The sequence below is a fragment of the Paramormyrops kingsleyae genome, chromosome 16, assembly GCF_048594095.1.
Source record: "Paramormyrops kingsleyae isolate MSU_618 chromosome 16, PKINGS_0.4, whole genome shotgun sequence".
Taxonomy (NCBI): Eukaryota; Metazoa; Chordata; class Actinopteri; order Osteoglossiformes; family Mormyridae; genus Paramormyrops; species Paramormyrops kingsleyae.
In genome coordinates, this window is record NC_132812.1 from 29,521,423 (window position 1) to 29,539,541 (window position 18,119).

General features: G+C 41.2%; 1 protein-coding gene and 1 long non-coding RNA gene across 9 annotated transcripts in view; both read right to left on the bottom strand.

Moving 5' to 3' along the window:
* LOC111852793 (fibroblast growth factor 14-like) overlaps window positions 1-18,119 on the bottom strand; it is a 114,713-nt gene that overhangs the window by 40,906 nt on the left and 55,688 nt on the right. The window lies entirely within an intron of this gene.
* Window positions 9,684-18,037, bottom strand: LOC140578770 (uncharacterized). Its single transcript, XR_011983045.1, has 2 exons — window positions 17,124-18,037; window positions 9,684-17,010 (listed from the first exon to the last, which is right to left on the bottom strand). It is a non-coding gene; the product is annotated as an uncharacterized lncRNA (long non-coding RNA).

Below are 18,119 nucleotides of genomic sequence, written 5' to 3' on the forward strand. Positions count from 1 at the left end.
CACAACTCTCATACGCCACCATATCTGATTGAGAAGCTCTAGGTCCTACTTTATAGTGTTAGACTCCTACTCAGCTAAAATAATCCATATAATGTAATAAGGAAGAATATCTATGCAGGTCAATGAACTGGGATACTTCCCTGCAATATTTTACAGGAGCTGTGGTTTCAAAAATTCACTGCACTGCCAATTTCTAAATACACTCGGTGACAAAAAAAGTTAAGCACCCAGAAGTAATGGTCCCATTTGGATGTAATTGGTACACGTGCAGACCGGCGATGGGTGTGTAAATGATTCAGTTTGCAAGGAGCTGGCACGTCTAGTCACCAGACACAGAGGACGCCTCATAGACGCATTAGACAGCGTTACCGGCACTTGACGGAGTTTGATAGGCGTCGTATTGTGGGTTTGCCTGAGGCCGGGTGGTCATGGGGCAATTGCCCGGCATGTGGGGTGTGTAGATGTCAGTCACCCGACGTTGGAACCAAAGGGCATCTGAGGGCACCTACACATCAGGAAGGTTCCGGTCACCCAGGACAGACCAGACCAAGGGAGGACCATCATATTGTACGCCAAGCATTACAGATCCTCATGACATCCTGCCATCCAGAGACAGGTATTGGACTCTCTACAACACCATGTGTCATCCTGCACCGTGTCTCGACAACTGGCATCAGCCAGACTACAGGTTCACCGTCTCATGCGTAGGCTGCCGTTAACACCAGCGCAGAGACGGTTGAGTTTGGAGTGGACCGTAACCAGGAGGCATGGGACTGATGACGAGTGGCATCATACCAAGTTCAGCGATGAATCTCGGTTCTGCATTACCACAAATGACCATGTGTCGGATGTCAACTCAGACCCAGTGCCAGTCTGTAGGATCTCGAGGGCCAGTTACAACCACAGTGGGCTGACATGACGCAGGAGAAGATAAAACGGCTGTATGACTCCCATGTATCCAGGCCCGGGGGGTGCCACACCCTACTGACATGGGACCAGCAGTGTTCCCATACTGCCAACTCTGTTGTCTGTTTAACCTGATATTATAATCATTGCAGTACAGTCACATGACCTTTCACCACATGCAGATTCATTTCATCTCCAGCACTCTGTCTGGGAGCTTTTTCGTTACTGAGTGCATACTGTTTTAGTATTATATAGGAACTTTTATTCATAACAATGTAACACTTGAAATGAAAATGTTCCTTTAGTTTTTTAAGGACGATCAGGTAGTAATTAAGCTTCATATCACAGCTATTCCATATATATTCACATTTCACTTCTCACACTGTTACAAAACCCTCCATAAAAATGAACCTCTCTGCCACAGCATACTGTCAACCGTGAGCTGAGTAGATCTTGTGCCAGACGCTAACAGGGTACAGTAAAATACACAATGAACAGGCAGATATATATGTTAATAATATCACTCTTCCATGATTTCCTGCTGGGAGATTGCTGGAGAAGGTCCAAACCATGATACATCAATCATCAGAATGATGTAGCGCATGTTATGTACAGTTAAAAGGTGCCTCTGTGTTGTGCTGATTGATGTGTACCTTGCTTCCAAAGGCACAAGCAGGGATATTAATCTCTAGGTACGTATGTCGCTTGAGACAGTGAGCAGACAGTCAAATTTTTCCGTCTTTTCCGTGCTCTGGATGGGAAAATTATTGCCGGAATATTAAACGCCACTAATGAGCTGCCTGTCTGATTATAAAGTTGTGAAAAGGGGCATGTAAGCACTTCAGATGCGAGCGGCCGGGACGTTTAACATGCAAGAGGGGTTTTTGCATGTGAGAGAGCAAAATGCATTGGCCGGGAGAAGAGAGAGAGCCTGCAGACGGCTTGAACACGTCGCTCCCTCTTTGATCCATCTCTAAGTATGCAATTCTCAAAGTGTTCTGTCAGCACACGCACAATGGCACTCCTCTGAAGTCCAGGAACAGGCTTGAGGACCTTCTGAATATCAATTAGCCACAAATCCTGCTAACAGACACTTTTTCGTGCAGCCAGTGGTAGACGATGTGGGGGGGCAGAAGGAGGGGCTTTTGCACAGGCAATCTCATTTTCTACTAAACCGAAATTAGTACTCAGTGTTTCAGAGAATCACCAGAGGATGCTTCATAATCGTATTTTCTCCCGTAATGCAGTTTAGGCTGAAAGGATGGAAGGCTTAAAATGCACCCAAGGTCATTTCTTTGTCATGTACAGTGTCACAGACACGCTGGAGGATGGCCGTGTGGCAGGTCAGTAATAGGAGATGCTTCAGGTGTTCTCAGTAGAGATGCGTCTTGAGATGCAAGAAGATTTCTTGAATGTCGTGAGGAATTCAGCAGAGAGGAAATTCCTGCTGAATCGCTGATAATGTTTCTGAACTGTCTTGAGCATATAAGTCACAGCAAAAGAATAACCTTGACTCAGATGGAATTTCCAAATAGCCTAGAACCATAATCAAAACATGACATCATAACCCACCTAGGCTCAAAACTGGCTAAGAATCTTTCCCCAGAACTCTTTATTGGCTTCTGCAAAATCTTAAAGCCACACACACTGTGAGCCCACTGCCCTATGCACGAGAAGTCTATAATGCCCCTTTATTAACAAAAAAAAAGCTCCTTTTCAGAATATAATGATGGATGATTTTAAAACGATTGGTGAACCACTTTCACATTGTGGGCGTCACTGTAGCTGAGAGCAATCAAAGGTAGTTGTTATTAAATGCTGGGAGGTTGAAATGCTGCCCTCTGCTGGGAGCTTGTAAGCAATGGCACTCACGGCAAAATCCAAGGGGAGCCTTGCCATCAGGGGGAACAGGGTGGCATGCAATCAGACACGAAATGCTGGTGGCAGCACCGGGGGCAGGGGAATGAAGACGCAGCCGCTAGCCAATCGTCAGCACGGATTCAGGGAGAGCACCAATCAGGATGAGCGGAGTGTACCCATCTCAGCATGGTACAATCTGAACGGTAAAGGTCACACTGCTTATCACAGAAGCTGCATGGAAGTCAGAGCAGCCCCTCATCGGGGAGAGCAGGAGTACATCCACGCTAAGGCTGATGCAACACAAAACCACCACACATAAGCAAACAAAACAACGCTTGTGTTCTGCTAAATCGCCTGGAAAACAAAACTTTCCAAACAGCAAAAGAAATCACAGGAAAGAACACTCTTCTGTCTGATTCTTTTTGGTTATTTCATAACACACCAGGAGTTATGCTACTTCAAACCCTGTTTAGGATAAAAGAAAAAAAAACACTTCTTTCAGATGAACCGAGTCCATAACTGTGGGCAGACACAGCGTGATGTTTCTATTATTTCTGGACCTACAAAACGCAGGAGATAAGACATGGAGTGCTCCACAACAATAAAAATAAAGCACGCAGCTCCGCATGTGTCTGTCAGGGATTACTTTGGCATGTGCCAGTCACTGAAATCATCTCGCGTCCAGGTTAATTTTACACAATATACTGTAGTTTGAGTTTTAAAATGATAGCGACGCTGATCCATATGCATCCAGCTAAATGATTTAACTTTCTACATGGCAACAAGCCATCCTGTTTTCTGCAAACGCCCTAAAATATGCTGGCCGGAGCGATGGAGGGATGTCCGGTTTAACTTGGGTTTATAAATAGAAAGGCAGCTTCAGCAGCAGTCGAGGCGGGCCGGAGGCACCGGCGGCTTGGCGATGGCAGGGGCAGGAGCTGGCAGCGGGCAGCGGGCACCGGGCGCCGCTTTCAGATGTGACTCCTTCACACCGTAGCTGTGAGACGTTGGCCGCAGCCAAAGCTTCCCATTCCAGGCCCGGTGACTGTTCTGCTTTCATAAAGACAGAATCCTGTCCACCATCTGCGGTCTAAGTGGGAGCACTTTGGCTCGGGAAAAGGACAGAAATTACGTAAAGGGCTCACAGCACTAATCGCAGGGCATTATTAGAAACTTCCTCGCTTTTCACCAGCGACACGACATCTGATTTTTATCAATCCAGCATCGTTTTAAAATACTTTAACTGTTACTCATAGCAGTGCTGCTGTACTTCGCTATTTTCAATGGATGAGTGGCAAGGGAAACCGCATTGAAATGCACTGGGTGATTAAAATGCAACATGCATGGTATTTTTAATAGATGTTTCAGGGCTGATGCCATGAGACAGATGTCTAATATTAAAGGCAATTATATAAACAGTTAAAAAGAGAAAAAAAAACTTACACATAACAAATGTTATCACTGTTCTGAATACATAATAATGAAAAATAATCTTTTCTACTAAACATACAAAATGTTGAAGTAAAGGTTGAAAATGGGGCCGCAGAAAATAGCAATAATTTAAAGACATTTTCTCCTTTTTTTCCTCAGGACAACTCAGATGCCCCCAAGTGGCCTCAGGAGGCTACTACATATTGGATGGGTGGCAATTCAGGCCAACAGCCGGAACCCTGCAGACACGTCAGATGCGCTGCTCTGCCCCGCAATGCCTGACGGGTCTCACCTCCAGATTTGGTGAAATTCTGCGTATGCAGCCATTTTCCAAATAAAAAATAAGAGTTATTAACTGAACAGTCTGTGACAATTTCATCAGAATGACTAACGACTGACGACTACCCTGGATGCACACTTTGGTACCAGGTTTCCCATAAAAGAGAGTAATGTCTCCAGCGTTTAGTTTCCTCTAGTCAAAACATGAGCTATTGGCTCATTAAGCTACAACACGAAACATTTCTTTTTTATTCCTGTACATTCGCATTACCAAAAAAAGATACTTTCACATTACAAAGTTTTACTGTTTCAGTCATGTTCACAGCGGAAGTCCGAGGTAGGATTTAATAATAAAAAAAAAAACAGATTCAAATCTACACCTAGGAATATCACAAATATCCCAAGAACCGCAAGTTCACTCCACAAAGCATCCAATCTGCCTTCACTTCTCCCCCCTCTCTGGTTTTGCTATCACCCAATGACCAATCCCCGTGGAGGGACTGCCAGCCAATGATGAACACCGAAATATTACAAAATGTTCACTCACAGCCAACCAGACCATAAGTCCAGATGGAAGTGTACTGATTAGTGAGCATAAATACATGCACTGTTTGACTGCTTTTTAAACTATACAGCATACATACAAATAGTCCACAATTCCAATATTTATTCCTATGGAAAGTGACAGCCGATACTATACCCATAAATTTATGATGCTCAGCTGTTCATGGCCAGTTTACAGTGCCAGCGTGGCGGACAGGGGAAAGAGTGATGAAGGATTTCTGGGAGAAGAATGGAGAAAGACTCCACCACATGGGTGAGATTCTTATTTTTCTGTTTCTTTCAGTTTTACAGGTTTTTTGTTCACTGCTTCTATTGGCCTATGACTCCCTCAATTTGTCTGCATTTCCCCAGCTGTCCTTCACCGGTGGCTCAACTGCACCACTCACCTGCTATAAAATCAAACATAAAAGCAAAAAAGCCATAAAGTCACCCAGTAACCAACCAATATACCCATTTATTTGTATGTTAATTAAGTGAGCTGGTGGTGAATTTTAGCTAGTATGTGGAACGGCGGGGGAGCTTTTCGAGGTCTGGAAACTGAAGCGATGTTCTTCTAGAAATACAAGAAAATTGTAGGAACTTTTTGAAGAACAGAAGAAATGTTTTCTTCCAGTCTGAAAAAAAAATGTCCATGTTATTGTAGTTTATTGTTCTCAGTTCACTGAAGACACCAGGAGAGAGAGACATACATCACAGAGAAGTTAATATTTCAGAAAAGAAGATGCATAAAGGATTGGCTCGTTTTACCCTGCAGGGCTTATATAAATGATACACTTTAAATAAGATATTACAAGATAATATTTTATTAATCTCAGGAGGATATCTTTTATAGTTAAGTATTGTACTAGAGCCAAAATTCAAATTATCGGCGTATTTTTATCATAAAGAAAAGAAAAAGATATTTGCAGATTTGACTCAACGTTGATAATCTATTGCAGCCAGTTCTTTCATTTGCATCTGTTGTGCAAAGTAAATGGATGATTGATTTGCCTCATACAGTAGAAGGCCATATGTAATACCACAGACACCCACCCACAGATTAAGGAAGTACTGAACGCAGGACTTTTCTCTATTTTAAGAGCAGTATTCTTGTATCATCATTTCTATTAAAATTATAGGTCAAAATGTCTTTCAAGAATGAAATGTGACCTTTCATCATTGAAATGGATGTTTAAACATATATTAAAAACCTTTCAGAATGTATAGAACATATACATAAATGTGCATAAGTGATGTGTTTATAAACGTAATACAATGCTGTTATAAAAATTAAAATGTCATCTTGGAGAAAAGTGGATGTTTTGACATAAAGGAGCAGATGCCACCAGCCTTACAAAGGAAACTCTGCAACTGTACTTCTGGGTTACAACAGTAGGTGGCAATAGAAAGGGACAAAAGGATACAGATCAAAGGAACCGCATGACAGAGACACAAAAACCAGACTCATCTGCAGTCATGTGAATGAGTTTCCCTCATTCTGTACCCATCCCAAAACACCCTCCCCCCCCAAAAAAAAATAAATAAAATGTGATCCTCTGGTTGTTGCACGATATTTACAGGAAACAGCTATACAAGAATGTTATATAGTCACTACTGTAACACTTAAAAATCACTTGCTTCAAACTATTCTAAAAAAATGTTGGGTGTGTAATAAGTTCATTGGAATTCTTAACTTTGTCATTTTTTTTTTTTCTCAATCCTATTTTTAAACCAAATATCCACATATGACAAATTTCACGGCAGATACTTAAAGGGGAATTCTACCTAAAAATACAAGTTTGTTTTGTTGATCGCCACACAATAATCCAAATACATCACATAACATACAACACCTGCAACAAATATTTTCCTTGTGAATCAGTGTCATTAAGCACAAATCTCTTGTTTTTACTGAATCCTTGAAGTACGGAGAAAGACAAAAAATGTATAAAAAATACCCACTGGAATAGTGTATAAGAGCCCAAAAGGTTTTTAAAAACTAGGGAAACACACACACACACACACACAGACACCCAACCACACACACACACACGTTTGTATTCACATCTTTGCGGGGAATCTCCATTAATTTCCGTGGGAAAAATCCTAATCCCAACAATGACAACCTTAACCCTAACCCAGACCTAACCTTAACCATAAGGAACCAGACAAAATTCAAAACTTTTAGTCTTCTATTGCAGTCACAGATTTGTAAGGACTGGAGAAAAGTTTTTATCACTTTATGGGGGTATTTGGTACCTGCATTATATATATATATATATATATATATATATATATATATATACACTGTATATATACAAACATAAGGATTTAGTGCACACCATGCTATGGTGTATAGAAATCATTCACACCCCACAGCATGTTCCCGGCCATGTTATTATGCTTGTGGTTTAAACAGAAGTATAAAATACTCAAGAGTTTAGCTGAGTAAATCATGGTGAAGGACAAACCATAAATTAAGCAGAACAGAATGCATGAGTAACTTTCCAGGGATTCTCCAGTGGAAGTAAATCCGTAACGAGGCACAGCCGGAGAGTTTCTGAGTCCAAAAGGGCGACACAGAGCCAGCATTTTCCCATTCCAACAGGTCTGGCGAGCCAACACAGAAACCTGGGGTATCCATCTACCAGGAAGGGGGGTTTTCCTATCGCCAGGCAGATCTGCTGAGTCATAAGCAGCCGCCCACGCCCCCCCCACTCCCTGCACACTCCCCAGCTCTGCCTTAATTGATAAAGCTGACCGAACATATCCAGCGTTGCTAGGTAACAGGCTGGCATGTTCCTTGAAGGAATCTCCAGGCGTCACACTGGGGAGGCTGCCACAGGAGCGTGACAGACACCCACAGTCACTATGGCACCGGTGCTGGACATGTCACATCTCTGCTCCAAGTCCAGCAGCAGGAGACTGACACTCAGAGACGGCTGCCATACTCATTCAGCATGCATTGGTGCTGAGCCCAGCCCATGTAGGATTATGGGTAATATTAAAGTTGCAACCTCCTAATGTCATAAAATCCGCAGTTACATGCATATGAGGAACAGGAATTGCTTCAGCTTAATATACGATGCAATGTTGAAACTGTATATTTTATATATTTTTTCATAGTTCCTTCATAGTTTTGAGGTAAGTTGCTGAGTGTAGCAGAGCTATATATCTTTATCGTGTATGTATGTTTACATGACTGCTCCATAACCATCCATCCATCCATCCATCTTCTAAACCAGTGTTTCTCACCCTGGCCTTCAGGGGCTCCCAGACCGTCCGTGTTTTTGCTCCCGAGGACCGGGCCGAGAGAAACTACACGAAACACAAGCCATTCTTCAGATGCACTGAAATTGACAAGTGGAAGGCAGAGTGAGATCATAACCAACAAGCTCAACAGCACAACTACGGACATTTTTAACTTTCAGAAGCATCTTCACATACAGAAAACCATGGATATAATAGCTAGTATTTAACTTAAGCTAAGTAAATATTAATATTAACATTTGTTTATATTATCAGTGTTCTTTTATACATTGTATTTTGTTTAATATTCATTTGCAGGTTGAAAAATGTTTGTTAATGTTGTGATGTCAACAGTTGCTAATATTGTTTGAGCTAAAAGTCTTAAAACATTATAATTAACTATAGAAATAATGGAACACTGGGAATGAGCCGTACCGGAAGGTCTTGCCCATTACTTCAGAGACCTGCGGTGAAGACTTGTTTGCTAAGTAATACAAATGCTTTCCCCAAATGTATAAACAGCCACTTCAAGTGTTTTTGAGAACATAAAAAGGTCATTTAGTTAGGTACTCAAATAAAATTCATTTACTTAGGTACTTATGCAATTCACAGCAAGAGGGATTTCATGTTTCAAAGGAGCTTCAGAGACCCGATTATAGGCTCCAGTTCCTATTTCTAGGGATCTACCCGTTTCTCCTGATCCAGCCGATCAAGCAGACTGATTATGTGGATCAGATATGTTGAGTTGGAACTGAACTCTTCAGGAAGATACGTTGCCAGAGACAGGGCTGGAGAGTGCTGGTGCAATGCCACCATAATACACTGCATCTCATAATACATCTTTAAAACTGTTTATTTTGATACAGTAGCTTGAAACTTTGTGCAATGTATCACTGTAGATATCTAAAGTGTCACAGGATTGTGGACAGTCTCATTGCTATCCATTTAGCTAGCATTTAACATTTTGTGTTTAGGTGGCTAAATTAGCTACTGCAGTAAATTGCTATCTACCTAACCATTCAATTTTATATCAACATGAGATAATTCTCTTTATTTTCAGAGCCATTCTCCATTATATGCATCACTGACTCTGTTCTTCCTTTTTCCTAAATACCAAGCCCACAGAGTTTGACTGATTTTCTCTTTCTTTCTTTGCTTGTTTTTTTAAAGTAAAGGGTTTGTCGGGACATCTCAAGAGAATATGATGCAGATGATGCAGATTCATCTACATGACAGCGTATGGCTTGAGGGCACAAGGAATGTTCTTGATGGGTTTACCACTGTTTTGGGGGTGTCATTTAGGCCGATTTACACCCAAGATATTGAGCATCCAAAAGAATGGAGGTACGTGATAAACGGAACCCCGACAATGAGGGTGTAACTACGCCGGTCACAAGGGAGTCAACGCTTCATACTGATGTTCAAATTCCCGTTTTATTTTATCCTCTTCTTGCAAAGAACACCTTGAAAACTATGGACGCAAAATAAAGTTTTTCGGTATAATACACACACATATATGTACATCTTTATACAGAAAATAAACATATCTGAAATATTTATGCAACAAACAAAAATAATAATTACCGTGTTGCCTCTTTGACCAGTCGTAGAAAGAGTCGTAGCTTGCCATTCACTGTCTATTACTAAATGCCCTTACGTGAGAACTTCCGGTTCAAAGCCACGTTGGTCATGTGACTTAATAGCTCATTCTTATGCAAATACTTTTAAAACTTCAAATAATGTAGGCAACACCACAAACTCCTTTAAACAATAAATAAAATTAATGATATTATTTTAACTCTCTTTTGGGAAATTCACTTTAACAGTGTTGTCATGGCAAAATTAACACACTTCTTAGTGTCAGCTACACTCCCACCAAATTACCTTGATTTAAGACCCGTTTGAAATTACACTGTTGACATCACAAATTTTACAGAAATAAATCAATGGTAATTTCTTAGTTCTTAGTCAAACACATTTGGAGTAAACATTTCAACATATACATATATAACTCTTAACAAATTCTTAAATCAGAAATACTGTATTGATTACATGACCAGAAGTATAAACTTTAATGTAAACAACATGGAACTCAATCTTTGTGGATCAGTAACCTTCCCTCAATTAAGTACTAATCAAATAATATCTGGAGCTCTAAAGAGTTTTCAATTGCTTTCCACAAGAACCACTAACTTTTGAATAGGACGTTCTAAAATGGTTGGTTTGGTAAGGCGTTCACCCTTTTTGCCTAATTTCGCTTCTCCCATCTGTATTGTCACTTTTCGCACCAGTCCGTCATCATCTTTCTGGACATCAATAACTTTGGCGAGTCTCCACTGACAGCGAGGAACCTCTTCATCTTTAACAATGACAATGTCACCGACTTGAACGTTTCTCTTAGGAGTATGCCATCTTTGTCTAAGAGTAATGTTGGCGAGATATTCTTTTCTCCATCTACACCAAAATTGTTCAGACAGGTACTGTACTCGCCTCCACCTCCTTTTGGCATACAAGTCTTCCTGAACAAACTTTCCTGGTGGGGGAAGTAAAGTAGAAGACTTCATCTGGAGCAGATGGTTAGGTGTCAAGGGGTTTAAACTTTTTGGGTCGTTGATACAGTCAACAGTAAGTGGACGGCTATTGACAATGGACATAGCTTCGTAAAAAAATGTCCTCAAGGAAGCATCATCCAGTCTCCCAGCACTTTGGGCAAGAACTGAGCTTAGCACGTTCCTCACTGTTCTAATTAGTCTCTCCCAAACACCTCCTACATGACTTGAATCTGGTACGTTCATAATAAAGTCACATTGTCTTTCTGTCAAATATACAGCCAGTCTCTCTTTGTCCAATTCATTTAGGGCTCTTCCAAATTCATTTTTTGCTCCGACAAAATTAGATCCTTGATCTGACCTAATTTGTCTAACAGATCCTCGGATTGCTATAAAACAACGTAAGGCATTGATCAATGCATCAGTTGTCATGTCTTCTAGCATCTCTAAATGAATTGCTCTGGAGCTAAGGCACGTAAGAAGTAGTCCATATCTTTTGTGCTCTTTACGACCTTGTTTGGTATGAAAGGGACCAAAGCAATCCATACCGCAGTAAGAGAAAGGCGGTGAGGGATCGACACGATCGGTAGGCAGGTCTGCCATTCGTTGCCCTTCTGCTGGTCTACGAGCCTTCCTACAAGTAACACACTGTCTTATGTATTTAGCTACTGCCCTGCTGCCTCCAATAATCCAGTAACCACTAACCCTCAACTCATTCAGGGTTTGACCTCTGCCTTGATGCTGGATTTTTTTGTGACAGTGACTAATAATCAAATTTGTGAAGACAGAGTCTTTGGGAAGAATTATCGGGTGCTTAAAGTTGTGAGGTGAAGATGCTCTCCTTAGTCTCCCTCCCACTCTAAGCATGCCATCTTGTATGATGGGATCGAGCTGATACAACTGGTGATTAGATGGGAGCTTTCCAGATTCTTGGCTAAGAATATTCAGTTCCTCTTTGAAAACATTTTGTTGAACAAGTCTAATGATTGCAGCAGCAGCTCGCTCCTTTTCTTCCACATTTAAAGGGTCTGTCTTCTTGATCCGCTTAGCTAGTCGTTGAATTCGAGCAACAACATTTACTGCAGTGGTCCACCTTGAGAATCGTGACAGCCTGGTCAAAAGGCCATCTTCCCTTTCAGCTATTGTATTTAGCACTTCAATAATCTTCACCTCTGGATCTCCTATCAACAGCTCTGTAGTTCCTTTGTTTGTTGGTACTTCTCTTTCCCATAGGAACTTGGGTCCTGTGAGCCAATTGGAGCTGATAAGCTCCGATACTTTGAGACCCCTCGAAGCATGGTCAGCCGGATTCTCATCTGTCTCAACATAATACCACTGTGCTGGATCAGTGGTCTCCCTAATTCTCTGAACTCTATTTGCTACAAAGACATGAAACCTTCGAGCCTCATTATTGATGTAGCCCAAAACAACTTGAGAGTCAGTCCAAAAGTACTCTCTGTCAACCTTGAGCTCTAATTCGTCTCTTAAAAGGTTGCTCACAGAAGCAGAGATTACAGCTGCAGTTAACTCGAGTCTCGGTATTGTGACTACCTTTGTAGGTGCGACTCTCGCTTTGCCCATGATCAGAGAGCAATGTACTTTATCCTCACTGATGAATTTAATGTAAGAACACTGCCCATAACCATGACTACTGGCATCTGAAAAATGATGCAGTTCAACTCTCAGGATCTGTCCAAGGTTTAGGGGTACAAAGCATCTTGGAATCTGAATATTCTGAAGGTTTTCTAAATCATTGAGCCAGCTCTCCCACCTTGGCTTCAATTTGCCTGGCAATGGTTCGTCCCAGCTGATACCCCTTTGACACATCTCTTGGAGCACCCTTTTCCCTGTTAGGAGAACTGGGGCCAAAAAACCCAATGGGTCATACACAGAGGCCACAGCTGAGAGGATTCCACGTCTAGTTGCTGGTTTCTCATCAACCGAAACTGTGAAGGAGAACATGTCACTCTCTACATTCCATCTCACTCCTAGCACTCTCTGTACAGGAAGGTCATCATAATTAAGATCTACGTCTTTCTTTCCGGTTGCTCGCTCAGAGTCACAAACAGACTCCAACACTTCTCGATTATTAGAGATAAATTTATGAAGACGCAGGTTTCCTTTAGCACATAATGCTTGAGCCTCCTTCACCAGTTGAATTGCTTCGCCTACAGATTCTAGACTTATGAGGCCATCATCAACGTAGAAATTTTTTCTAACGAAGTCTGCCGCTAAAGGGTACTCACTCTCATTTTGACTAACAAGATATTTCAAGCCAAAATTTGCACAACCTGGAGACGATGTTGCGCCAAATAGATGTACTCTCATGCGGTATTCTGTGGGCTCTGAATTTGTATCTCCGTTCTCCCACCACAGAAATCTTAGAAAATCTCTGTCATCTTTGCTAACACGAAACCTGTGAAACATTTTCTCAATGTCACACATGACTGCAATCGGGTGTTTACGAAATCTACAGAGCACTCCAATCAGACCATTCGTAAGATCTGGTCCTGTCAGCAAATGATCATTTAAGGCAACACCCTCGTACTTTGCCGAACAATCAAAAACCACCCTGATTTTGTCAGGCTTTTTGGGGTGGTAAACACCCTGATGTGGAATATACCATGCATTTCCCGTTTCCGGTTGATTGTCAGCTTTCTCTGCGTCACCATCTTGGAGGACACCATCCATAAACCTCACATAATCCTTCTTGAACTTAGGATCTCTTTCAAATCTCCTCTTCAGATGCTTCAGTCGCACTAGGGCAAGATTCTTGTTGTCTGGTAGCTGAGGACGTGCTCTGAAAGGAAGGGGCATCTCCAGGTGGCCCTGCTCATTCTGCTTGATTCCTTCTTTCAGAATGTGTAGGAATTTAATATCTTCCTGCGATACACTCCTTTTCATTGAGCCAGTATCTGCAAAGTCAGACTCAAGGGCCTTAATGACAGCCATCGGGGTCACGGGTGGTAGCTCTCTGACAGATATACGATGGCACAGACCTGTCACTTGCTTGGAGTTTACCCTCTGTTGTGAACTTCCAACGATGCTCCAACCTAAGTCTGTCTTAATGGCATAGGGCTCATAATCACCTCCTGTGATTACCTGTCGTGGCACCAGAGCTCTAGAGCAGTCATAACCAATTAGAAGTCCTACACTACAATCCATCAGCGGAGGCACTTCATGAGATATGACTGAAAGGTGTTCCCACTCCTTGGCTGTTTCACAGGTGGGAATGTGTGCACGTTCAAGAGGTATAAAATCTGTGGCATAGGCTGGAGGTAGGTCGATAAAGATATTTGAGAAATATCCTCTGGCTCTGAGTCCACTGACTCTCTGACTCTTCACAACAGAGTCTCTTCCCATCATTGTAGAAAGCCTGAGTTTTACTGGTTCCATTGTGGTCTGGAACTTTCCACAGAACTCCAGATCAATGAATGTGTTACTGCTCTGTGTGTCTAACAAGGCATATGCAAGGGTTTCTGTTCCAGGTGAATTAAGTGACGAGATCCATACTGGAACGATCATTGATGTACTGCAACCCTTGCTTTCATTCACGGCGCATGACAATGCAGATGCGTTTTCTTCAACTTGAAGGTTACTCTGTGAAGGAGTTTTGTCCACTGAGGGGCGATCTTCATGCAATAGGGTCGGATGATGCCTTTTACATATGCCACATACGGCTTTTCTTTTACAGTCCTTGGAAATATGTCCTTTCCTCAGACATGCAAAACATAGTTTATTGTCATAAACAAACCGTTTCCTTTCTTCAACAGACCTTTCCATTAATTTTCCACATTTGTATATGAAGTGGTTTTCTCGACAGTAGGTACACACCACAGGATTATGATTGTTTACTTGTGTGTTCTCTTTCTTTAGTTTATCAGCGTCTTTTAATTTGATTTCATCCACATCGTTAGACTTGGCCTTTACGTTGATAGCAAATGCATCTGCTTTTGCACGCTTTGTCTCTCTTGTTGGCTTTTCTTCAGAGGGTTTTAAAGCATACAGAGATGATACTGGATTGCACGCTATACGCGCTTCTTTGGAGACAAATGAAGCAAAGTCTTTAAAACTGGGATAATCTCTGCCTTGGTCCAGCTGTTCTGTGACGTAACGATTCCATCTTGAAGTAACCCAATCTGGAAGCTTGATTAGCATTTTCTGATTTTCTTCACAATCGTTTAGTATCTGGAGACCTTTGACATGAGGCATGGCATCACTGCATGCTTGCAGAAAGTCCCCATACTCTCTAAGCTTAATGTACTCTTTAAAACCAATCCTTGGCCATTTACTAAGCTTTTCTCTAAATGCGCGCTGCACAACAAATGAGTGGCCATACCTTCTATTCAGTTTATCCCAGGCTTGTTTGTAGGCTTCTTCATCCTTTCTATAGAAGCTGCCTTCCAGAGCAAGCTTTGCTTCCCCTCCGATGTACCTTTTCAGATAAAACAATTTATCTGCTGCATTTGAGCAACGACGCTCTATAAGTGCTTTGAAGCTTGTGCTCCATTCAATAAACTTCAATGGATCACCATAGAATATAGTGGGTTCTGGAAGTGGAAGTCGTGTGAGGACCATTGTCTCCTGTATCGCTTGAGCTAGAGCTGTCTCACCTTTTGGAACACTCTCACAGTCAGTGCAGGGGGCAGGTGGACAAGGAGCAATCTCTTCACTGCATACTGATGTACATCTCTCCCTGTGCTCCTTTGACTCCTCCTCAGCATACACTCTAAGCTTGGCTTCTATTACCTCAATGTCTCTTTGGTTTTCCAGCTTTTTTAGTTGTTGACGTTGTGCATCAATAGCAGCTTCCATTTCAATTTCAGCCCTTTTTGCTGCTAATTGTGCGACTGCCTCTGCTCTCTTAGCTGAGAGGCTTGATGATTCTGAGAGACGGCTAGACCGTTTGCTACAATCAGTTGCTCTGGATACTGCGGATCCGTATACAGACTCAGCGTAATCCCTGTCAAAAAGTGTACGTAGCCTAGCCCTTTCAGCTTCTGCATTGAAGTCAACCTCAGTCAACCGCACTCTCATGAGTCCTAATAAATCTACTGTTACGGCCGTACATGCATCAATTTTCCTTCTGATTTCTTGGGATGGTGCTGCATGTTGTCGTAAGTTGTCATATGTTACTTTTAATTCCAACTCAAACTTCTCCACAGAGTCCATCATGTCACATAAGACACTCTCTGAGCATTCATGTTTTAGCTTGGTGCGGGTCTCTCTAATATGAGTTTTCCATTTTTCGTACAGTAAGCTGAACTTTTGTTCTCTTTGAGCACATTCTTGTTGCTTTAGTTCCTGCATCTTTGGTGTAAATCGTTTATCACGAGATGATCTCCTTAATACATCAATATTCGATGTGGCTGCATTAGACTCGTTAAGCATTGTGCTGAGTTTTTCAATTTCAGAATAATGAGCCTTTATAGCATTGTTTATTCTTTTCAGCTCTTGTGGATTGATCTCTGTTTTTAAGATTTCTTTCATCTCTAATACCTCTTGTTGCAGAGAATCAATCTGTCTACTTAACTCACTACATTGTAATGATGAATCACCATGAACTGACATTTCAGCTGAAAGAGTTAAATACTTTGTGAAGACAATGAAATGACAATAAACACGTTGCTTAAGTCAGCATACAAAACCCTTATAACTTAAATAATTACTTCACCACTTCAGGGATGTAAATTTAAACAGATGTAACTCTACTCTTGCAATTTGATTATCAACATATATGACAAAGCCTAAATAAGAACAGTACTTATCAACAAAATGTGTAACTCCTACTCGGTTTTTTCTTAAATTCTCTTTCACCTTTTTACATTTTTATTTTCAATTTACTTCGTCTTTACTTGTGGTAAGATCCGTACTTTATCCGAGGAAGCACACTGGAAACACAAAATCTGACCTCTTGAGTTGCAGATCTGCTCGCTGAAACGTGATCTTTCGCGGGAGAGAAAGCAGCGCTGCACGTTGAAACCGTTGGACAACATGGAAAAGACGCAGAGCTCCACGCTGAACCCGCGTACACGTGGAAATAAAGCAGAGTTGCACGCTGACGCCTCGGCAGGGTGGATTTCAGCTCACGTTTTCACTGTAACTACGCCGGTCACAAGGGAGTCAACGCTTCATACTGATGTTCAAATTCCCGTTTTATTTTATCCTCTTCTTGCAAAGAACACCTTGAAAACTATGGACGCAAAATAAAGTTTTTCGGTATAATACACACACATATATGTACATCTTTATACAGAAAATAAACATATCTGAAATATTTATGCAACAAACAAAAATAATAATTACCGTGTTGCCTCTTTGACCAGTCGTAGAAAGAGTCGTAGCTTGCCATTCACTGTCTATTACTAAATGCCCTTACGTGAGAACTTCCGGTTCAAAGCCACGTTGGTCATGTGACTTAATAGCTCATTCTTATGCAAATACTTTTAAAACTTCAAATAATGTAGGCAACACCACAAACTCCTTTAAACAATAAATAAAATTAATGATATTATTTTAACTCTCTTTTGGGAAATTCACTTTAACAGTGTTGTCATGGCAAAATTAACACACTTCTTAGTGTCAGCTACAGAGGGCTAGTCGACTTTTGCAGTAGTTTGGTAATATGACAGCTCAGTATTCGTTTTTAGGCTGCCTTTTTACTGGCTTTTACACATCAGAGGCTTTATGTTCTAGGAATTTTACCTTTGGCAAGTTGTACGAGTGAATGTTGTGTTTAGGAGGCCTGCTTTTTATATTTTCAAGGTCTTTCTACCTCAGAGTAGTTCTTCATTTGAACATTTGAAAATGTTTATGTCAAGGGCTTTATGTTGAGGGCATTTTAAGTCATAGAGTTTATGCTGAAATAAATATACTGACCATGTAAAGATAGTAAAGATTATGATGTAAACATATCAAAACCACTGACTAAAAGGTATTGCTGAAGTTAATACATCATTAAGGTGTTGATATTAATGACTTAAATGCTTTAGTATCTATGATGTAAAGACATTAATGTTTATGAGGTAAATATTAACAGACTAGCAAACGCCTGTCAAACACGAAGCATAACCAGAGACTTGCACACGAGTCCACGATTTATGTTTTGCTTTTGACATCATTTTGCGTGAATTTTTTCAAGGGCTTCCCTTGCCTTCATGAGTTACCACTCTGATCAGGGATTTTTTTTTCTTTGGGCACCAACCTCAGAAGATGCTGATACAATCACTTAATTTGACATGGCTGTAATCACACAGACAGCAATACAGTCTGTATATCGGATACCAATTTGAATTTCTCCTG